The following is a 22,448-nucleotide window of genomic DNA, read 5'->3' as shown; positions in this document are numbered from 1 at the left end:
TTATGTGGTGGTTTAGTCACTAAGTCATGTCCAACTCTCGCGACCCCATAGACAGTAGCCCGCCAGGCTCCTCTGTCCATGGGATTCTCCAGGCAAGAATACTGGAGTGGGTTGCCATTTCCTTCTCCAGCTTTCTTTTATACATATATTATTTGCAGTCGTAAGTTATCCCATTCATGTGTGTACTAATTTACATTTAATCTTATACTGACTAGTACTAAAAAAAATGCCAGTGCCCTTCTTCATTCTGAAATTAGCATGAAATAAAAACAATAAAACAAAATACTCTTAATTTCACCTTTAAACTGCAAATTATAAAATTTCACTTGGTTAAAGATCGGGGGAGAGAAATCATGTTTTATGGTTTTGATTTAGACTAAGAAATTTGTTTTATAAGATTAAAGCCATGTACATTTTCTAAAATGTAAGAGAAAAATCTAAAGCCTCTTTTATAAATTTAACAGTGCTTTTTGCACATGCAATACTGAAGCTACTTAGCACACCTCAGTCGTGTCTGACTCTTTGCAGCCCCATGGATTGTAGCCTGCCTCTGTCCATGGGATTCTCCAGGCAAGAATACTGGAGTGGGTTTCCATGTCTTCCTTCAGGGGATCTTCCCAACCCAGGGATAGACCTGCATCTCTTATGTCTCCTGCATTGTCAGATGGATTCTTTACCCCTAGTGCCACTTGTCCTGATGGCAGTTACCAACTGATGGCTCTTCAACATCAGCCCAGTCTCCTAGGAGCCCCACCCTTTCCTGTGTCACTTTCTCTGTTAAACCTTCCTGGTTTGGCCTGCTGATTTGATTATTTCTCCTTTTCTATTTCTACAGAATTTGTTTATACCTTGCCTTTCATTATTGCGTATATTAAGTTATGGTATATTGATTTGTTTTAGTATTTCTTGACTGTAGTATTTGTTCCTTGAAATTGGGACTCTATTTTATTTAGATTTTTAATCTCTAGTACATAGCCCAGTCCTGGCCATACAGCAAGTAATTCATGTCTGGACTGAATGAATATGATTATTCTATTTTGATTTAAAAAATATGTATAAGGTTGAAATCACCAAGTACAGTGAACTCTATGCAGAAGTATTTATTTTAAAATAGTTCAGTTTAGAATTAAAATATGTTCTTTTGTTATTTCATTTTAACAAGAAGAAAAAATATTAGGGGAAAGTGCTTTCTACTATGGGATGTTATGTATTTGATTAAATAATTCCCTTGCTTTTAAATTACCCACTTTATTGTTACAGAAAAATTTTAGAGCACTGTAATTTTGGAATAAATCTAGAATACTTTAGGCAATTCATATAGCTGAAGATAAAAGTTTTGTACTGTTCATATACTAAAGTAATTTTTAATTGCTTTTAACTTCTTAACAGTTTTAAACAACCTTACAAACCTTGCCGGAGTTGCTATACTTTGTTGAGGTATGTGGCAAGTTTGAATTTGGAAATGTGTTTATGTTTAAATTTTAAAAAAGGAAATTATTTTGAAAAGGGAATCATGTTTACGTTTGAGGAACTTGAAGAGATGATGAAAATAAAAATAACTATGTATCTATGTCATCTATGTATCCCAATTTATATATGTGTATTTAAAAGAAGATGACACCACCCTTATGGCAGAAAGTGAAGAGGAACTCAAAAGCCTCTTGATGAAAGTGAAAGTGGAGAGTGAAAAAGTTGGCTTAAAGCTCAACATTCAGAAAATGAAGATCATGGCATCTGGTCCCATCACTTCATGGGAAATAGATGGGGAAACAGTGTCAGACTTTATTTTTCTGGGCTCCAAAATCACTACAGATGGTGACTGCAGCCATGAAATTAAAAGACGCTTACTCCTTTTAAGGAAAGTTATGACCAACCTAGATAGCATATTCAAAAGCAGAGACATTACTTTGCCAACAAAGGTTTGTCTAGTCAAGGCTGTGGTTTTTCCTGTGGTCATGTATGGATGTGAGAGTTGGACTGTGAAGAAGGCTGAGCGCCGAGGAATTGATGCTTTTGAACTGTGGTGTTGGAGAAGACTCTTGAGAGTCCCTTGAACTGCAAGGAGATCCAACCAGTCCATTCTGAAGGAGATCAGCCCTGGGATTTCTTTGGAAGGAATGATGCTAAGGCTGAAGCTCCAGTACTTTGGCCACCTCATGCGAAGAGTTGACTCATTGGAAAAGACTCTGATGCTGGGAGGGATTTGGGGCAAGAGGAGAAGGGGACAAGAGAGGATGAGATGGCTGGATGGCATCACTGACTCGATGGACGTGAGTCTCAGTGAACTCCAGGAGTTGGTGATGGACAGGGAGGCCTGGCGTGCTGCGATTCATGGGGTCACAAAGAGTCGGACACGACTGAGCGACTGATCTGATCTGATCTGATCTGATTCTTGGTTAAAGATTAAATATGTTATAGGAATTTTAACCCTAAGAGGAAAATATTGCAATATACATAGAAGGAAATTGGGCAGTCTTTGGAAATGAAAAGAAGCCAGTGTGTAATTTGTGATAGCAGACACTATGATGCATTTGAGTATAATTTTAGCCTCTTAATATGTGTAGCATGAACTTTATTGAAAATTGAAACTTTTTCTTATTTTGTATTGTGAGCGCATGTGTGTGTGCATTTCCATGTAAGAAGTCGAAGACTTACACACATGACTGTTGATAGGAATGATAGAAATTATATAGAGTTCTGCCTTAAAATTTTTTTCTTTCTCTTATAACCAAGGCATCAAATTGATTTGTGGTTGAATTTAAGAAAAAGTTTGGGGGATAACTTCTAGGCTACCATAATGGTGGAATTGGGTGACATCTTTATTATCCCATGAACTGGAGGATCAAGGTCATTGGCCTTGATTTCTGTGCTGTTTTGTAGGTCCCCTAACAGGGTAGTCTAATGACACTGAAATGGAGGAATATGATGCTTCGTTATTACCTCTACCATCATTGCTTTAATTGGGCTTTCTCTCTTTCTCCTACTTTGCTGAAAGAGCCTCCCTACTGGTCTGTATGCCTCTTACTCCCTAGGCTCCCTGTTTCCTTCTTCCTTCCATTCTTCATTTTGCTGCTTTAGAGTATTCTTTCAAAGCACCAATCTAATCATGTCTTTGACCTGCTTAAAATTTCTCATGGCTCCCATCACTTACAAGAAGAATAACAAGGCTTATATAAGTCTTGAACTGCTAACTGTGATCTGATCTTATTTCAGACCCCAACTTGAAATGATACTTTCTCATGCTTCTGCCCATACAATAAAATATACTTTCCCTCAGTTTTTCATTTAGCCAACTCCTACTCTTTCAAAATTTATTTCAGGCTCATGTTTTTGGTGGGAGGACTTTGAAACCAATTACACCTACCTCCCATCTCATTCCCTAGTCCTTGATATGCTTTTCATGTGAAATGATAAGACCCTTTGTGTTCTTCTATCATGACACTTATCACACCATCTTAAAAATTTTTGTCTGTTTCTTTCACTAGACTATGAACTCCTTGAGATAAGAACTTCTTTTCTCTTTTCATCTGTGATGCCTGATGTAACTTCTGTTTATTTAGAATCCTAAGAAGGATGTTTAGTATTTATTTATTTCAGCCCATTTTGCAGATAGCTACTGGTCTAAAGGTTAGTGCCACACTGTAGTAAAATAAATAGTAACAATTGTCAATTTGATTTTGTAACCACTTTTTGTTGGTAAATGTTTGCCTTTATCTGTTAACATAGATTTAAGGTAGACTGAAGCATATTTAAAATTAATTTTTTCCTCCTTTCTTGATGTTTCCTTAAATGGGTCTTCATCTGTATAAATGTGATGAGTGTGGTATTTACTTTTTAATAGGAGTTTTGTGATCATTCAGATTTGTATTTAAAAAATTCTAATATGATACACTTATTATTTGCCATCTGAGCTACCACAGAAGTGGGAATTATTTATGATAATGACTGTATTTATTGGGCATATTTTATGAGTGACTGTGCTAAATTCTTTGTATACAATATCTCATTTAATTGTCAAAACAATCTTGTCAAGCCAGTGTGATTAAACTTCATCATACAGATAAGGAAACTAATGCTTATAAAATAAAATTTCTTGCCTTAGTTTACACAGCTATTAAGTGCTAAGCTATTAAGAGCTGAGGTTTGGACCTGGGTGGATCTGACTTGTAGACCAAGTTCTTAACTATTCTATCTCTCTGTTGCATTTATGACTGTGATAGAAATAATACTTTGAAAGCCATAAGCTCATTTCAAGTTTTTAAAAGCTTACAGTACACATTTTAGTTAGGCTTGAGAGTACAGTGACAAAATAATGTTATAGTGCCAAGTTTCACTGGCTTTCTATTCCATTAAAATATATCAGTGGGTTAGAATTAGATTCTCCTCTTTTGCTCCTCTTTCCTCTGGTCACCCCCTCTCCTCTGTAACTTATTTGTTGAATAAATTGAATTGTTTGTCCTATTAATTCCCATAGTCTAGATTTTGCTCCATTCCCATGGTATCTTACTGATGTGTTCCTCTGTCCTTCAAATTTGTAAATTTATACTTAGATCTAGAAACTTTATTAAATTCATTGGGTTTTTTGGCAACCTCACAGCTGATGTTGTGTACTTCTTCTGTAAGGAGGTACATGATGCCAGGTTGTTGGTCTTTGTGTTATCAGTAGACATTGATGATCATTGTCTCAATCATTTTTTATTAGAGTTTCAAAATGGTTATATTCTGATTTTGTCATTTCTTTATTATATATTAATTGAAATACATCCAAAAGAATAGATCTTTAGTAAGTTATAAACTATTTGGTTACCCAGAGATACATTTCATATAGGAAAGGCAGGATGAATGCTTGGTTCTCTCTTTGTTTTCTAATATGGAGCTGGTTCCCTAGAATCCTCCGAAGATGACGAATTAGTCATTGTTTTTGGTATTTGCATATTATTATGAACTCATGGATATATATATTTGATGCATTTTAATTGATTGAAGTTATTTTTAATTAATACTAAAAATCATACCATACCCTTTTTGGTCAAGGGAACACTTTCAAGTTGGTGCCCCTGAGCTCTTTTAACAAAGCTTCAGTAGTGCTTGTCAGCTTTCTTGCTTTCTGTTATCAGATATTTCAGCCACATCTTGTATGTTTCCCCTTCCAGAACTTGAATAAGTCATTTTTTAAAAGGAACACATTTCTTTTTTTTTTGGTGGGAAATGGCATTTAAAGATCATAATTTGGGTGCTAGGAGAAGCAAGTGGCAACCCACTCCAGTATTCTTGCCTAGAGAATCCCAGGGATGGGGGAGCCTGGTGGGCTGCCGTCTGTGGGGTCGCACAGAGTGGACACAACTGAAGCGACTTAGCAGCAGCAGCAGTGCTCATTGCTCCTAGTTGATTATTGCTTCCAGTTTGTTTTGGTGGTTAGAGCTGAACTAAAGATTTCAAAACGAACCTATAATATTCTTTAAAAATTATTTATATACTTATTGATATTTATGTAGAAAATATTTATATTTACATAGGAAATATTTATAAATGTACACGTATTTTAAAAGTATATTGTGAATTCATACTGAAATTTTCAATTCATATTCAGAATTACAGGGTTTACTTATCCTCATTCATCTTGTGTGTGTGTTCTGGAACACTTGTGGGAACACTGCCGTACTCATTGGTTCTCAGACTTTTCTTCTTTCCCAAGATAACCAAAGCTACAACACACAACCACAAGCTACAACACACTCCTCTTTGGCTTTGTGGCAAGGGTTTTCATTCTCAAGGGAAAAAAGAGGTGGAGAACTTAGACGTTCTCATTGGTGAGTGAGTGTCAGTGCAGTTTGAAAAACCATCCTTACCTTCAGTCCATTGAGGATTGGAACCCTAGAAGAGGATAATTCGTCCTGGTAACGCTTCTCAGTATTTTGTAATAACCTAAATGGAAAAAGAACTTAAAAAAGAATAGATAAATATATATGTATAACTGAATCCCTTTACAGTACACCTGAAGCTAAAACAACATTGTTCATCAATTATACTCCAATATAAAATAAAAATTTAAAGAATTTAACCAATAATTAATAATCCTAGAAGCAGAAAACAAAAAAAAAGGAAAAATTTTCCCCAGGAGGATTCTGGATATTAGCGTGGGAGAGCGTTGTTTTCTTGTTTTAAATTTTTAAAAATTGAAATATAGTTTATTTACAATGTTGTTTTGGTTTCAGGTGTGCAGCAAAGTGAATCATTTCTACACATACTTATATTCACTCTTTTTTAGATTCTTTGCCCATATAGGTCATTACAGAGTATTGAGTAGAGTTCCCTGTGCTATATAGTAGATCCTTATTAGCTACCTGTTTTATATATAGTTTTGTGTACACATCAGTTCATGGGAGATCACCTTTTTGGGGGGCTGTGCTAGGTTGTCAGAGCTGCTGGGCTTTCTCTAGTTGCAGCGAGTAGGGAAACCTCAGGTTGTGGCGCATGCGAACTCTAGGGCATGTGGGCTTCAGTAGCTGCGGCACAAGGGCTTAACTGCTCTGCCGGATGTGAATCTTCCCAGACCAGGGCTCAGACCCACGTCTCCTACATTGGCAGGCAGATTCTCAACCACTGGGCCACCAGGGAAGTCCACGGGAAATCATTTTTAATGAATTTTTAACTGTTAGATGATATCAGCTTTAGGGTGTAAACAAATACACAGATCTGCTTTGTTAGACATTCTTGTACATTATAGGTATATCTTGGAGGTCTTCTATTGATAAGTACTGCAAGATTAGAGAAATCTCTTCTCTCATTTCCAGTACTATGCAGAACAAAGAAGAGGGTGTAAGAGCCATACAAAAGATGTATTTATGTTATCAAGTGATTGAGCACTCAAAAAGTTAAACAATTAAACATAGACTTAATATATGATCCAGCAAGTCCACTTCTGGGTGTATACCCAAAAGAAGTGAAAGCAGGGACTCAAGCAGATATTTGTACACTCATGTTCATAGTTTCAACAGTTCATGAACTGTGAACTTCCATATGTTCAAGCTGGTTTTAGAAAAGGCAGAGGAACCAGAGATCAAATTGCCATTTAAAAAGCAAGAGAGTTCCAGAAAAACATCTATTTATTGACTATGCCAAAGCCTTTGACTGTGTGGATCACCACAAACTGGAAAATTCTTAAACAGATGGGAATACCAGACCACCTGACCTGCCTCCTGAAAAATCTGTAGGCAGGTCAGAAAGCAACAGTTAGAACTGGACATGGAACAACAGACTGTTTCCAAATCAGGAAAGGAGTATGTCAAGGCTGTCTATTGTCACCCTGCTTATTTAATTTATATGCAGAGTACATCATGAGAAATGCTAGGCTGCATGAAGCTCAAGCTGGAATCAAGATTGCCGGGAGAAATATCAATAACCTCAGATATGCCGATGACACCACCCTTATGGCAGAAAGTGAAGAAGAACTAAAGAGCCTCTTGATGAAAGTGAAAGAGGAGAATGAAAAAGCTGGCTTAAAAATCAGTGTTCAGAAAACTAGGATCATTGCATCTTGTCCCATCACTTCATGGTAAATAGATGGGGAAGCAGTGGAAACAGAGGCAGACTTTATTTTTTTTGGGCTCCAAAATCACTGCAGATGGTGACTGTAGCCATGAAATTAAAAGACGCTTACTCCTTGGGAGAAAAGTTATGACCACCCTAGACAGCATATTAAAAAGCAGAGACATTACTTTGCCAGCAGAGGTCCATCTGGTCAAGACTATGGTTTTTCCAGTATTCATGTATGGATGTGAGAGTTGGACTATAACGAAAACTGAGCACCAAAGAATTGATGCTTTTGAACTGTGGTGTTGGAGAAGACTCTTGAGAGTCCCTTAGACTGCAAGGAGATCCAAACAGTCCATCCTAAAGGAGATCAGTCCTGAATATTCATTAGAAGGACTGATGTTGAAGCTGAAACTCCAGTACTTTGGCCACCTGATGTGAAGAACTGACTCATTTGAAAAGACCCTGATGCTGGGAAAGATTGAAGGCAGGAAGAGAAGGGGACTACAGAGGATGAGATGGTTGGATGGCATCACCGACTCAATGGATGTGAGTTTGAGTAAACTCCAGGAGTTGGTGATGGACAGGGAGGCCTGGCATGCTGCAGTCCATGGGTTGCAAAGAGTCAGACACGACTGAGTGAACTGAACTGTTCATTGTAACATTATTTACAGTAGGCTCCAGAAGGTGGAAGCAATCCAAGTGGCCAATGACAGTTGAATAGATAAACAAAATATGTTGTATACATATAACAGAGTATTATTCAGTCACAAAAAAGAGTGAAGTACTGATGTATGCTACAACATGGCTGAATTTGGAGACATTATGCTGAGTGAAATAAACTAATCACAAAAAGTCAAGTATTCTGTGATTCCTCTTATATGAGGTCCTAGAGTAGTGAGAGTTGTAGTAACAGAAAACAGAATGGTGATTGCCAGGAGCTGGGAGAGCATAGACTCCAGCATGCCAGGCTTTCTGTGCTTCACTATCCTGGAATTTTCTCAGATTCATGTCCATTAAGTCAGTGATGCTATCTAACCCGTCTCTTTCTCTGCCACCCTCTTCTCTTTTTGCCTTCAGTCTTTCCCAGCATCAGTCCTTCCCATGAATATTCAGGGTAGATTTCCTTTAGGGCTGACTGGTGTGATCTTCTTGCTGTCCAAGGAACTCTCAAGAGTCTTCTCCAGCACTACAGTGCAAAAGCATCAATTCTTCAGTGCTCAGTCTTCATTATGGTGCAACTCTCTCATCTATACATGACTACTAGAAAAACCATTCTTTGACTACGCAGAACTTTGTCGATGAAGTGATATCTCTGCTTTTTAACATGCTGTCTAGGCTTGTCACAGCTTTCCTTCCAAGGAGCAAGTGTTTTTTAATTTCATGGCTGCAGTCACCATCTGTGTGATTTTGGAGCTCAAGAAAATAAAGTCTGTCACTGTCACTGCTTCCACTTTTCCTCTTCTATTTGCCATGCAGTGATGGGACCGGATGCCATGAACTTAGTTTTTTGAATGTTGAGTTTTAAACCAGCTTTCTTACTCTCCTCTTCTGCCCTCATCAGGAGGCTCCTCTTCACTTTCTGCCATTAGAGTGGTATCATCTGCATACCTGAGGTTGTTAATATTTCTCCTTGCAAATTGATTCCAGCCTGTAATTCATCCAACCCTATATTTCACCTGTTGTACCCTGCATATCCGATTTTGAAGCAGTCATTTGTTCCATATCTGGTTCTAACTGTTGCTTCTTGTCCTGCCTACAGGTTTTTCAGGAACAGGTAAGGTGGTCTGGTATTCCCATTTCTTTAAGAATTTTCCATGGTTTGTTGTGATCCACAGGTCAAAGGCTTTAGTGTAGTTAGTGAAGCAGAAGTAGATGTTCTTCTGGAATTCCCTTACTTTCTCATGATCCAGTGAATGTTGGTAGTTTTATCTCTGGTTCCTCTGCTTTTTCTAAACCCAGCTTGTACATCTGGAATTTCTCAGTTGGTGTACTGCTGAACTGGAAGGGAATGGGTAGTTAATGTTTAATGCATACAGAGTTTCATTGGGTAAGATGAAAAAGTTCTACAGATGGATTGTGGTGATGACTATATAACACTGTGGATATCACAAAACTGTGCATTCAGAAACACTTAAAATGGTCAGTTTTACATTTATGTATGCATGTGTGCCCAGTTGTGTCCAATTCTCTGTGACCCCATGCATCGTAGCCTCCCAGGCTCCTCGATACATGGAATTTTCCAGGCAACAATACTGGAGAGGGTTGCCATGTCCTACTCCAGGGGATTTCCCTGACCCAGGGATCGAACCTGTGTGTCTTGTGTCTCCTGTATTGGCCGGTGGATTCCTTGCCACTGTGTAACCTCAGAAGCCCTCATTTATGTCTATTTTACCACAATTAAAAAATACTTACAGCATAAAAAAAGTGCGATGAAATAAGTTTCAAGAGTAATAATACTGTATGTGGTTTGTTTAGAGTCCTTAAAGCCTTCAATCTTAATTTAGTTGAAGCAATTAAAAGTAAAATATTAGTTTGAAATAAAAATGTTATTAGCTGGATTTGATTATCTGAATTAAAAAAACTTTTCATTTATTCTAGATGAAATACAAAAGGAAGAGGGACAACTTTGGTGTATTTTTAAGTCTTATTTTGAGTTTGTACTTGGTTTTGGGTCAGGGGTATTTGAGGGCAGTGAGAACAGAGAATTAAAATTGTGAATGAAAGGTAAGTTAGGCTTTATTTTTTAAACTATTTTAAATATGTAAGTAGTTTAGACGCTTGGAAAATTGGAATTAGTGTGTCCTTCAAAATAAACAGGAATAAACTTTTTTGAATTAAAATTATTTGCCTTTAGGATTTTGACTTGTAATTTAAACATAAAAAGATTACTTTCTCCACATCAGAGTTTCTTACCCTTGGCACTGTTGACATTTTGGTCTGGATAGTCCTTCGTTGTAGAAACTGCTCTGTGCTATTGTAGGATGTTTAGCAATAATCCCCTTAGTTGCCAGTAGCGCTATCCCCTTCCCCAGTGTGACAAGCAGTCGCAAGACAAAATAACCCCTGCTGCTCTCATTGTAGTATTAATATTAACAAAGATTAAGGACTATATTTTAGGTATAACTTATCCAACTCTTTTTTTTCTCCTATTATAACTATTAGGTCTGAATCAGAATTTAATATGTGTTCCTTTAATATATGTTCCATAAATTCATAAATTAGCCTACGTTATTTTTGGAGGGAATTACCAATGCCGAGCTTTCTGATTTATACTTCATACTCAAATATGTTAATTATTGCTTTAAAATTACTCCTGTTTTAAATTATAAAGGCCATATATAATTCCACAAAACTTGGAAAAATACAGAAAATTATTATGAAGAAAATTTAAATTACCTTTAATCTTAAAATTTATATAGAAGCAGAAATACATGAGCTTCTAAATCAAGTATTGATGAAAATGGAGTGTGATTTTGGTGAACATTTGGAGACACTAGATTAAAATAGAATCCTCTCTTTTTGGGTTAAAAATGCCAAACAATGACTGTAAGCAATTCTTGATTTTTTTAAAGAAATAAGGGTGCTAGAGCTCACCAATGTGTTCACTTAGCTTAATTTTGACTGTTGTACAAATAACTGTGGTAGCATGTATGATGCTGTCTGTGAGATTACAAAAGGTTTATTTATGAACAAATTATCCATTTGAGAGATTAACAGTAATTTTCTCATATGTGTGTAAAGTACCTTCTTATAGAACACTATAAACCTTTCAACTGTTCGGATATAATATATCGCCTAGGTGTATATGTTTATAAATGTGTGTATATATCTCTATATATTTGTATCTGTTTCTAATTTTATAAACAATAAAATTTAGATTTGAACAGAAGCCATAGTCTTCGCTATATAATTGAAAAAACGTGTGTTTCCATATAGGCAAGCCTACAGAAAATAGTAACTCTCAAACAATTCATCTGTTTAGAAAATGCTTTCAGAACTTTGTATGTTAAATTCATAATTCTATTACAGTTATTGGATTTTGTAATGAGAAGCATTTGTTCATTGACTTAAATTTTAACAGAATTTAACAATTAGAATTTTTCCAGAATGATGCATACTGTGTGTATTGGAGAGATAGAGGAGGTGGAGAAATGAGACATTGTCTGGAAAACTGAAATAATCTTATAGGTGAACTCTGAGTCTTGGCATTGATCGTTTAGCTGGCTATTTTGATGCTGAACTGAATTTACTTTTGTTTGCATTATTTTCTTTAAAATAATGCCATAGCAATTTTGGGCTTCCCTGGTGGCTCAGATGGTAAAGAATCTGCCTGCAAGGCAGGAGACCTGGGTTTGAAAGATGCCCTGGAGGAGGGCATGGCAACCCACTCCAGTATTCTTGCCTGGAGAATCCCTATGGACAGAGGAGCCTGGTGGGCTACAGTCGGAGTCGTGGAGAGTCAGACACGACTGAGCAACTTTCACACATAGCTATTTTGACTGATTTCAAGTAGTTAATAAAGTGTTACCAAGTTGCAAATACATTTTTATAAATTACAAATAACCTGTTCAGGATCTTAATTTATTTTATCTAGGAGAGGGGAAGTTTCATTCTTTTTGCTTTCTCATTTTGAAGTCATTAGAGATTTATTGACTAGTGGTTTATTTTACATGATATTGAACTTCCTATAGCTGATTCATGTTGTTGTGCAGCAGAAATGAATACAGCATTGTAAGACAGTTATTTCCCAACTAAAAAAATAAATTAATTAAAAAAAGAATCACCTGGAGATTTGAATACTGATTGCAGGGCCTATTCCAGACCTGTTAAGTCTAAATGGGCAGAAAGGGGCAGGGAGGAAATTTGAAACTGACAAAGTTTATATCCTAGCTTTACTACTTATTATCTGAGTAACTTTAAACCGGTTATTTAACCTCTCTGTGCCTTCTTCTATGAAGGGTTGGTAATAGTATCTCATATAAGGTTGCTATAAACTTAACAACTTAACAAACATTACCTGTGATGATGATGATATAATTATCCAGGGCCAATCTGTTGACCTTAGTTTGGGAACCGCTGATATAATGAACTACTTCTTCCTCTGTTAAAGTTTCAGATATTATGATCCTACACTTCTTGTGTTGGCAATATGACATATTGGTGTCTGTGTGTGCTCAGTTGTGTCCGACTCTTTGTGACCCCATGGGCCCCAAGAATCCTGGAGTGGGTTGCTATTTCCTTCTCCACGGGATCTTTCTGATCCAGGTATCGAACCTGCATCTCTTGTGTCTCCTGCATTAGCAGACAGATTTTTAAGTCTTATTTGTCTTAAGTTGTGTACTTCAAGAAGGAGGAGCTAAGTAAACAGATTTTTCAATTAAATTTATTTCATCCAAAGAAAGGAACAGCATTGTGTTTCATACATTAATTTATGTTTTTTTTAAACCAAATCTTTTTTTTTTTTAATGAAAGCTACTGTACTGCATCCCAAAATATGAAGCCAGTAAAAAGCCATTAAAATATCTTAAATGGAGAATGCGTCTGATTTAAGAGGGAAAAAATAAGACAACTGCAGATGTTGTTTCTTTTTCTTGTGTTAAAGAAATCTTCTAATAAGGGCTATTAACTTTGAAATCTCTATTGTCTTTCCAAAGGCTAAGAAAAACATTTTTTTGACTGGTACTATGCCAGTTTCCTTCACATGTTTCCATTTAATTCTTGAGACAACCTGCAAAATATCAGTAAACATTATTTCCTTTCTAATGAAAGTATTTCTTTCTAAATAAGGAAATTGACAGAGTCAGAATTCTGTAGTTATGTATATTTGTTTATATATTATATATAGGTATATATGTGTGTGTGTGTATATATATATATACATATACATGCGTGCTAAGTCGCTTGCAGTCATGTCCCATGGACTGCAGCCTGCCCTGCTCCTCTGTCCATGGGATTCTGTAGGCAAGAATACTGGAGTGGGTTGCCCTGTCCTTCTCCAGGGGATCTTCCTGACCTAGGGATCGATCCTGCGTCTCTTACATCTCCTGTTTTGGGAGGTGGGTTCTTTACCACTAGCACCACCTGGGAAGCCCATACTTATATATATACACACATATATATATGTGTATATATGTACATATATACACATATATATATATGTATATATGTACATATATAAAAAGATTTGAAAATTTCAAGGTTTAAATATCATAATGGTGATTTCAAGGGAATAGAGAAAAGTAGTTTTGGGGAAATACTTATGTTTTTCAACATTTTTTGTACCAGATGAATTTTTTTTGAATGGACAGTAATAGAAGTCATAGTTTTATTATGGAATCTCATTTTTTTCCTCCTGGACTTTGTCACTGTTGATATGTTTTGGTCTTGAATTTGACACGTAACAAGTATATTTTAATATCTTGTTAGAGGAGTACCTTCAAGTATGGAGTTCTATCTGCTGTCTCAGAACATGGATCCAAAGAAGAGAATGTTTTACTTTTTTGGGAAAGAGAATTTTGCATTTGGCAGCAGTAGATAGTTCAAGTGGCCCCACTTAAACTCTTCTTCATGAGAATATGTATTTTTTTCTATTCTCCTTTCTTCTTTCTTTAAGAAGGATTCAGATTTGAGGTCTTTTGAAAATCCACTTGAGGTTGGTCATGAAGGACTTGACTTTTTATTCAGCAGGAGGTGGCAATCTTAGCACATTTACTTCTAATTAAAGCCAGAACCCAGTGTTTCACTAGGGGATTTATTATTACTTTTAAGCAATGAGTATTTTGAACTTGGAAGTGGAGTTTTCTCTTATAAACCTTGGAGTGCATTTGGGCCTGAGGATTTAAAAAAGCTGTTGATTGCCACTGTGCATTAAAAAGGTTAAAAGTCATCATTTTAACAGTTAATTTTGTGGCATTCTTTCATTATAATGCTTATTTTATGGATTTTATAAAGGTGCATTAAAATGCAGCAGCTTCTGTTGGAATGATATTAAATCAAGTTCTTGGTTTCACTGGCAACTTTTTTGTCCTTTACAAAATTGATTGGACTTTTAAAGTTATACACATAACTGAAGATGGAAATATTTGTGCAATGGCATATATATACAAAGTAACTCAGACTGTGTGTGTATATACAGGAAGTGAAATAGAAAAGTGGAGGGGGTTACCTGGGTAATTCAGATTCCTAACCAACTTTATTGGAAATACTTGGCTATTTTCTCATTTTATATAAACAGTTTCTTTTACTTTTCACTGTACTTTGTGTGACTAGAAACTGTATGAACAATTATTTATTCTTGAACTTTGGATATATAGCTCTTTTTTGTGAGTAATGAAACAACTTAAAGGAATATTTTTCTATATTACTCTACTGCTATTTAATTGTTTATACATTAAAAACTTAAATGAAGAAAATACAATTATACAGTGGGTTATTATTAAATTTGATGACTAATTGTAACTATTGACCTTTGTATATTCTATTATATACACATGTGTACTTTAAACACCTGGAGAAGGGCATGGCAACCCACTCCAGTATTCTTGCCTGGGGAATCTCATGGACAGAGGAGCCTGGCAGTCTGCAAACCACAGGGTCAACACAGAGTCGGACACAACCGAAGCAACTTAGCACATATGCACACATGTACTTTAAACAAAATGGGTAACACAGTTCATTCCTGACCATTTTGCCCTATAAATTGTGGCTGCATGTCAGTGCCTATGACGTCATATTCATTGACATGTCTTTACGTGTCAATTAATGTAAATCTACTTCATCATTTTTAATGGCATAGAATTTGTGTTCTATGCATACATATAAGTTGACTGTTGAATAACATGAGTTTGAACTATGTGGGTCCACTTAGATTTTTTTTTTCAGTGAATACATACTGTAGTATCACATGATTCTTGATTGGTTAAATCTATTCATGTAGAACCATGGGTCCTGAAGATTGATTGTAAAGTTATACTCAGAGTTTAGACTATGTGGAGGGTCAGTGCCCCAACTCCTGTTATGTCCAAGGGTCAACTGTACATAATAATTAATTTCTGTTATTATATACACTCATTAATGCTTTTAATACTTTTCTTTTAATAAATTATTGAATGTATTTGTGATGCTTTATATGTTTGTTAAAAACATAAAACAAACACATCTTTATTTTTTAAAAAAAGGATAAAAATGGAAAGCCCCTCTTTTAAAAATTTCCTTGCTGCCTATGAAATTTCATTCTTCTTTAGGTAAATAGCTTGATGAACAACCTTGCACTTGCATACATTATTCAATGCTTTTATAACATTTTCTGTTTTATGTCAATGAATTACTATATATTCATCGATAACTTGTTTCTTACATTTACATGGATATCTTTTCATGTCCAAACATATAGACTTACCTTGTTCTTGTATGGGCTTCCTAGAATTCTGTCTATGGGCATTTCATAATTTATTTAGCTGTGGAGATTGCTTCCAAAATATACTATCATGGACAATCTCTTTTGCATTGGCTCACTCTGCTTTGATATACCAGCTCAGAGTAAAACTCACAGGTGACTATTCCATTGGACTGCCTATGGCATGTATTTTATTATTTATATTTTATTACACTTAGGAGTATTGTTGACATTATAATGGAGAATAGAGGCAGTTGGCTAAAAATTCTAGAAAATTTGCAGAGTTTGCTCATTTTATAGTTGGTAGAAACAGAGCTTCTCTAGAAGTTGTATTTATTACTTTATGAGGACATGAATGCATGTTCCCTCTGTTCTCTCCTCACTTTTCTTTCACTCTCTGTTGTTTTTAAGGGTAGAGAAATATTTCATGTATAGAGGGCATTCTTTTCTTTCATGAAATAAGAATAGCCTATTTAGGAGTAGATGTTTTTTGTCTGCTTCTAGAAAGAAGAACATAAATCAGCAACTTTAAAATTTAGGTCATTATTTTACCGAAAGTTTTCTAACACATTTGCTTTCTTTCCAAAGTTCAATTTATATATTTGGTAATGTGATTTTTTAAAATCACTTTGCTTGAGGTTTTATCTTTAAACCCCATGGCAGAGCCACTCATTGGTGGGGCCTGAGCTTTAGGAATGGTGGGAAGTTTGATGGACACCTGTCCCTTCCGTTAAAAGAATTTTTTTAAGTAACATGTTCATTTTGGAAACTTGGGATGAGGTTTTATGAGATGAGAAATAAAATAATCTCTAGTTGACACTAAGAACTAGCTAATCATTATGACTATTCTAGTGTATTTTTGGTGTCTTTTTATTTTGCATTTTAATGTTGTAAAGTCAGATTCATATTGTATTTACTCTTTTAAGGTCTTTTTTCTTACTTAATGATATCACAAACATTTACCAAATCAACAAATATTCTACTGCAATATAATTTTAAATGATTATAGAGAATTCTATGCTTTACCACTGTTAGTGGAATTATTGCTAATATTTTGCTTTGAAGAATACTATGTTCATTGTAAAACTTGTATGAAACCACAGAAAACTCCGAGTAGTCAAAGCAATCTTGAGAAAAAATGAAAAAAGCTGGAGGAATTATACCTCCTGATTTTAAATTATATTAAAAAAGCTATAGTAGTCAAAACAATATGGTATTCCTAGATCAATGGAATAGAGAGCTGAGAAATTAATTCATGAATTGATTTATGACAAAAGAATCAAGTATATTCAGGGGGGAAAGGATAATCTCTTCAGTAATAGTACTGGAAAAAGTGGATTGACACATACAAAAGAATGAAGCTGAACCCCTTACACTATACACAGATCACCTCCAAATGGATGAAAGTCTTAAACATAAGACCTGAAACCATAAAAGCCCTGGAAGAAAATGTGGAGAGTAAGCTTCTTGACATTGATCATAGCAATGATTTTTTCTTTTTTTTGGATTTGACCCCAAAAGCAAAGGCAACAAAGGGAAAATAAACACATGGCTATAGCAATGTATAAGTTTAAGGTTTATAGTGTCTGTATTCTCACTGACTTACATATATTGTGAAATGATTACCACAGCAAGTTTAATTAACACCCCATCATATGATACAAAAAAAGAAGGAAAAATATTTTTTTCTTTGTGATGAGAACTCTGAGAATCTGCTCTCTGGACAAACTTTCAACTATTATGTCAATAAAACTGAAGAGAATGAAAAGAGAACATTTTTTAGCACCACAAAAAGTTAAAGAGAAATAGAAATACTAAAAGTTTTATAGTTACAGAAGAGTGGTGCTGTGCTTGGTCACTCAGTTGTGTCCGACTCTTTGTGACCTCTATGGAATGTAGCCTGCCAGGCACCTCTGTCCGTGGTATTCTCCAGGCAAGAATACTAGAGTGGGTTGCCATACCCTCCTCCAGTAGATCTTCCCAACCCAGGGATCAAACCCAGGTCTCCCACATTGCAGGTGGATTCTTTACCATCTGAGCCACCAGGAAAGCCCATGAATACTTGAGTGGGTAGTCTGTCCCTTCTTCAGGGGATCTTCCTGACCCAGGAATTGAACCAGGGTCTCCTGCATTGCAAGCGAATTCTTTATTAGCTGAGGTACCTGATGATCAAAATTGAGTAGCAGGAAGTCGCTGCTGCTGCTGCTGCTAAGTTACTTTGGTTGTGTCAGACTCTGTGCGACCCCATAGACAGCAGCCCACCAGTCTCCCCTGTCCCTGGGATTCTCCAGGCAAGAACACTGGAGTTGGTTGCCATTTCTTTCTCCAATGCATGAAAATGAAAAGTGAAAGTGAAGTCATTCAGTTGTGTCCGACTCTTTGTGACCCCATGGACTGCAGCCTACGAGGCTCCTCCATCCATGGGATTTTCCAGGCAAGAGTACTGGAGTGGGGTGCCATTGCCTTCTCTGTATTTCTATTATATTTTTGGATAAATTCTTTGGAAAGAAAAGTGAGTGAGGACAAAGGGGGACCTTTTCTTTGACTGTAGCATTATGATTATAACAAAAATGTATTCATGTGATTACTTCCAAATTTTAAAATAAATAATCCATTATCGTGCATCAAACCTGGACTGGCAACTCGTTTCATACATGATATTTTACATGTTTCAATGCCATTCTCCCAAATCTTCCCACCCTCTCCCTCTCCCACAGAGTCCATAAGACTGTTCTATACATCAGTGTCTCTTTTGCTGTCTCGTACACAGGGTTATTGTTACCATCTTTCTAAATTCCATATATATGTGTTAGTATACTGTATTGGTGTTTTTCTTTCTGGCTTACTTCACTCTGTATAATAGACTCCAGTTTCATCCACCTCATTAGAACTGATTCAAATGTATTCTTTTTAATGGCTGAGTAATACTCCATTGTGTATATGTACCACAGCTTTCTTATCCATTCATCTGCTGATGGACATCTAGGTTGCTTCCATGTCCTGGCTATTATAAACAGTGCTGCGATGAACATTGGGGTACACGTGTCTCTTTCCCCTCTGGTTTCCTCAGTGTGTATGCCCAGCAGTGGGATTGCTGGATCATAAGGCAGTTCTATTTCCAGTTTTTTAAGGAATCTCCACACTGTTCTCCATAGTGGCTGTACTAGTTTGCATTCCCACCAACAGTGTAAGAGGGTTCCCTTTTCTCCACACCCTCTCCAGCATTTATTACTCGTAGACTTTTGGATCGCAGCCATTCTGACTGGTGTGAAATGGTACCTCATAGTGGTTTTGATTTGCATTTCTCTGATAATGAGTGATGTTGAGCATCTTTTCATGTGTTTGTTAGCCATCTGTATGTCTTCTTTGGAGAAATGTCTATTTAGTTCTTTGGCCCATTTTTTGATTGGGTCATTTATTTTTCTGGAGTTGAGCTGCAGGAGTTGCTTGTATATTCTCGAGATTAGTTGTTTGTCAGTTGCTTCATTTGCTATTATCTTCTCCCATTCTGAAGGCTGTCTTTTCACCTTGCTAATAGTTTCCTTTGATGTGCAGAAGCTTTTAAGGTTAATTAGGTCCCATTTGTTTATTTTTGCTTTTATTTCCAATATTCTGGGAGGTGGGTCATAGAGGATCCTGCTGTGATGTATGTCCGAGAGTGTTTTGCCTATGTTCTCCTCTAGGAGTTTTATAGTTTCTGGTCTTACGTTGAGATCTTTAATCCATTTTGAGTTTATTTTTGTGTATGGTGTTAGAAAGTGTTCTAGTTTCATTCTTTTACAAGTGGTTGACCAGATTTCCCAGCACCACTTGTTAAAGAGATTGTCTTTAATCCATTGTATATTCTTGCCTCCTTTGTCAAAGATAAGGTGTCCATATGTGCGTGGATTTATCTCTGGCTTTCTATTTTGTTCCATTGATCTATATTTCTGTCTTTGTGCCAGTACCATACTATCTTGATAACTGTGGCTTTGTAGTAGAGCCTGAAGTCAGGCAGGTTGATTCCTCCAGTTCCATTCTATGCTTGGGGCTGGTGCACTGGGACGACCCAGAGGGATGGTATGGGGAGGGAGGAGGGAGGAGGGTTCAGGATGGGGAACACATGTATACCTGTGGCGGATTCATTTTGATGTTTGGCAAAACTAATACAATTATGTAAAGTTTAAAAATAAAATAAAATTAAAAAAAATAAAATAAATAATCCCTGGTGGAAAAAGCCTCAATCCCCCCCAAAGTGGGATTACATAAAACTAAAAAGCTTCTATACAGCAAGGGAAACCATTAACCAAATGAAAAGGCAAACTATGAAATGGGAGGAAGTATTTGTGAATCATATATCTGATAAAGAATTGATATCCAAAATATGTAAAGACTCATGCAACTTAATAGAAAAAAGCAAACAATCTAATTTTAAAATGATTGCTGTTTTTAAATGATTGCTATCCCCTGGAGTTGCCATTTCCCACTCCAGGGGATGGAGGGAAATCCTGCCATTTGTGACACCATGGATGGATGTTGAGGGCATTATGCTAAGTGAAATAAGCCAAAGACAAAATGCTGCATTCACTTATGTGGAATCTAAAAAAAAAAAAAGGTTAAGCTTATGAAAACAGTAGAAATTCTGACAGTCACAGAGGTTGAAATAGTGGTAATTATGACCATTGTATTTTTAAAATTATCTTATTTTACTTTATTGAGGTGTGTGTGCGTGTGTGTGTGTGTGTGTGTGTGTGTTAGTCAGTCATGTCCAACTCTGTGATCCCATGGACTGTAGCCCACTAGGCTCCTCTGTCCATGGAATTCTCCAGGCAAGAATACTGGAGTGGATTACCATTTCCTTCTCCAGGGAATCTTTCCAACCCAGGGATCAAACCCGGATCTCCTGTATTGCAAGCAGATTTTTTACCGTCTGAGCTACCAGGGAACCCCTTAAAGGTATAATTGACATGTAAAATTGTAAGATATTTAAAGTGTACATCATGGGGATTTGATATAGTACACATAGTTTCAGGATTCCCTTCGTTTAAAACACTTCCATCAACTCACTTTATTATTTTTTTGTTGTTTTTTTTTTTTTTTTTTGGTGAGAATATCTAAATTCTACTCTCTTAACAAATTTTAATTATACAGTATTATGCTATACAGTGCTATCATCTGCATGTTTTTTTACATTAGATCTTCAGGCCTTATTCATTTCATAGTTGAAAATTTGTACCCTTTTATCAACCTTTCTCTGTGTCCTCTAGCCCCAGTCCCTGGCAGCTACTTTTCTACTAAAACCCTAAGACTATGGGTTTAATATTGATGGTTGACCAGGGCTCCCTGAGTTCTACAGACCTCTGTTATGGGGGTGATGTTATGGCATCCTGGTGCTGAGAGATTCCTTGGGCCCAGCAAAGGGACCACATTTCCCAAGCTCTGAAGACAAGGACTAACTCCCCAAAATATGGACTCATTTTGTTTTTACTCTACCTTCATTGGCCCAGCAGCTGCCAAGAACAAAGGCGGTATCTCCCGATACCTGGCAAACAAATGCAGTATTGCCTCATGAATTCATTGTTTCTCTGAGGCAATTTGTATTTGGGAAGAAGCTTCTAGAATAAGTTGAGGGGCAGCTGCCTTTCTATGAGACTGGAGAGATTTCACGAAAGAATTTGGATGTCATGAAGGAGGCAGTGGTTCACAGGAAGTGGTTGCTGGGATTACTAGGAAGCTGGAGAAACAGGAGAAGAAACGCTTGAAGAAGGAAAAGAAACACCTGGCTGCAATTTCCCTGATATCTTCAGAAAACAGCAGTAGTTTTTCAAAGGGATGTGAGGAAACAAGTGGAAGACCCATGAAGAAGAAGAGGCAAAAGCCCCAGGAAACTCCTCAGGAGAATGGAATAGAAGACCCAGCTGTCTCCTTCTCCAAACCGTAGAAAAAGAAATCTTTTTCCCAAGGAGGAACTGGTGATCTTGAAGAGATCTTGAAGAAGTGATCTTGAAGAGAGAGCTGGCAGTGGAAGTCTTCTCATGATTAGAAAACCTTTGCTCAAAGATGAGCGAACTGGTTAGAGTAAGGGAACAAGAGTGTCCCCAAGAAAGAGAGGAAATTCTCTTCCAAGTAGAAGCCACTCAGCAGTGGACCTGAAGAGACAGCTGCCAGCAAGAGCAGTGGCTCCAAGAAAAAGAAAGTTCCAAAAGCCAGCCCAGGAAAATCAGAACGGATATTTCCCCAGTGGGACGTGAACTGCAGAGGTATTTCCTAATCCATCCCCTATAGCCCAATAAAAATAAAAACAAATGAAAAAAACCTAAGGCTAGACACTTGAGACCAAAAGCTTTTGATACACATTGTAAATTGTTTTATGTTGAGAGATAGCCCAAATGTACTATTTTCTCCGCTATGTGTATTATCTGTGCCAAGGTCAGATATTGTCATTTTTTAAAAGTTCAAAATCTCCATGTAATGGGCAAAAGTGATGTGTGATATTTTCTTAATTTAAAAATAGTAGCAAAAAAATATTCATTGGGCA

General features: G+C 36.5%; 1 protein-coding gene and 1 non-coding gene across 4 annotated transcripts in view; both read left to right on the top strand.

The window, feature by feature from the left end:
• The window catches only part of BBS9 (Bardet-Biedl syndrome 9), a 474,928-nt gene that overhangs the window by 77,816 nt on the left and 374,664 nt on the right, over positions 1-22,448 (top strand). The gene's annotated exons all lie outside the window — the stretch shown is intronic.
• On the top strand, positions 21,229-21,313 carry LOC112586697. The gene has a single exon (XR_003111190.1). It is a non-coding gene; the product is annotated as a small nucleolar RNA SNORD86 (small nucleolar RNA).

This window comes from Bubalus bubalis, chromosome 8, assembly GCF_019923935.1.
Source record: "Bubalus bubalis isolate 160015118507 breed Murrah chromosome 8, NDDB_SH_1, whole genome shotgun sequence".
In the NCBI taxonomy this organism is placed as follows: Eukaryota; Metazoa; Chordata; class Mammalia; order Artiodactyla; family Bovidae; genus Bubalus; species Bubalus bubalis.
This window is presented reverse-complemented; position numbering and strand designations above follow the sequence as displayed.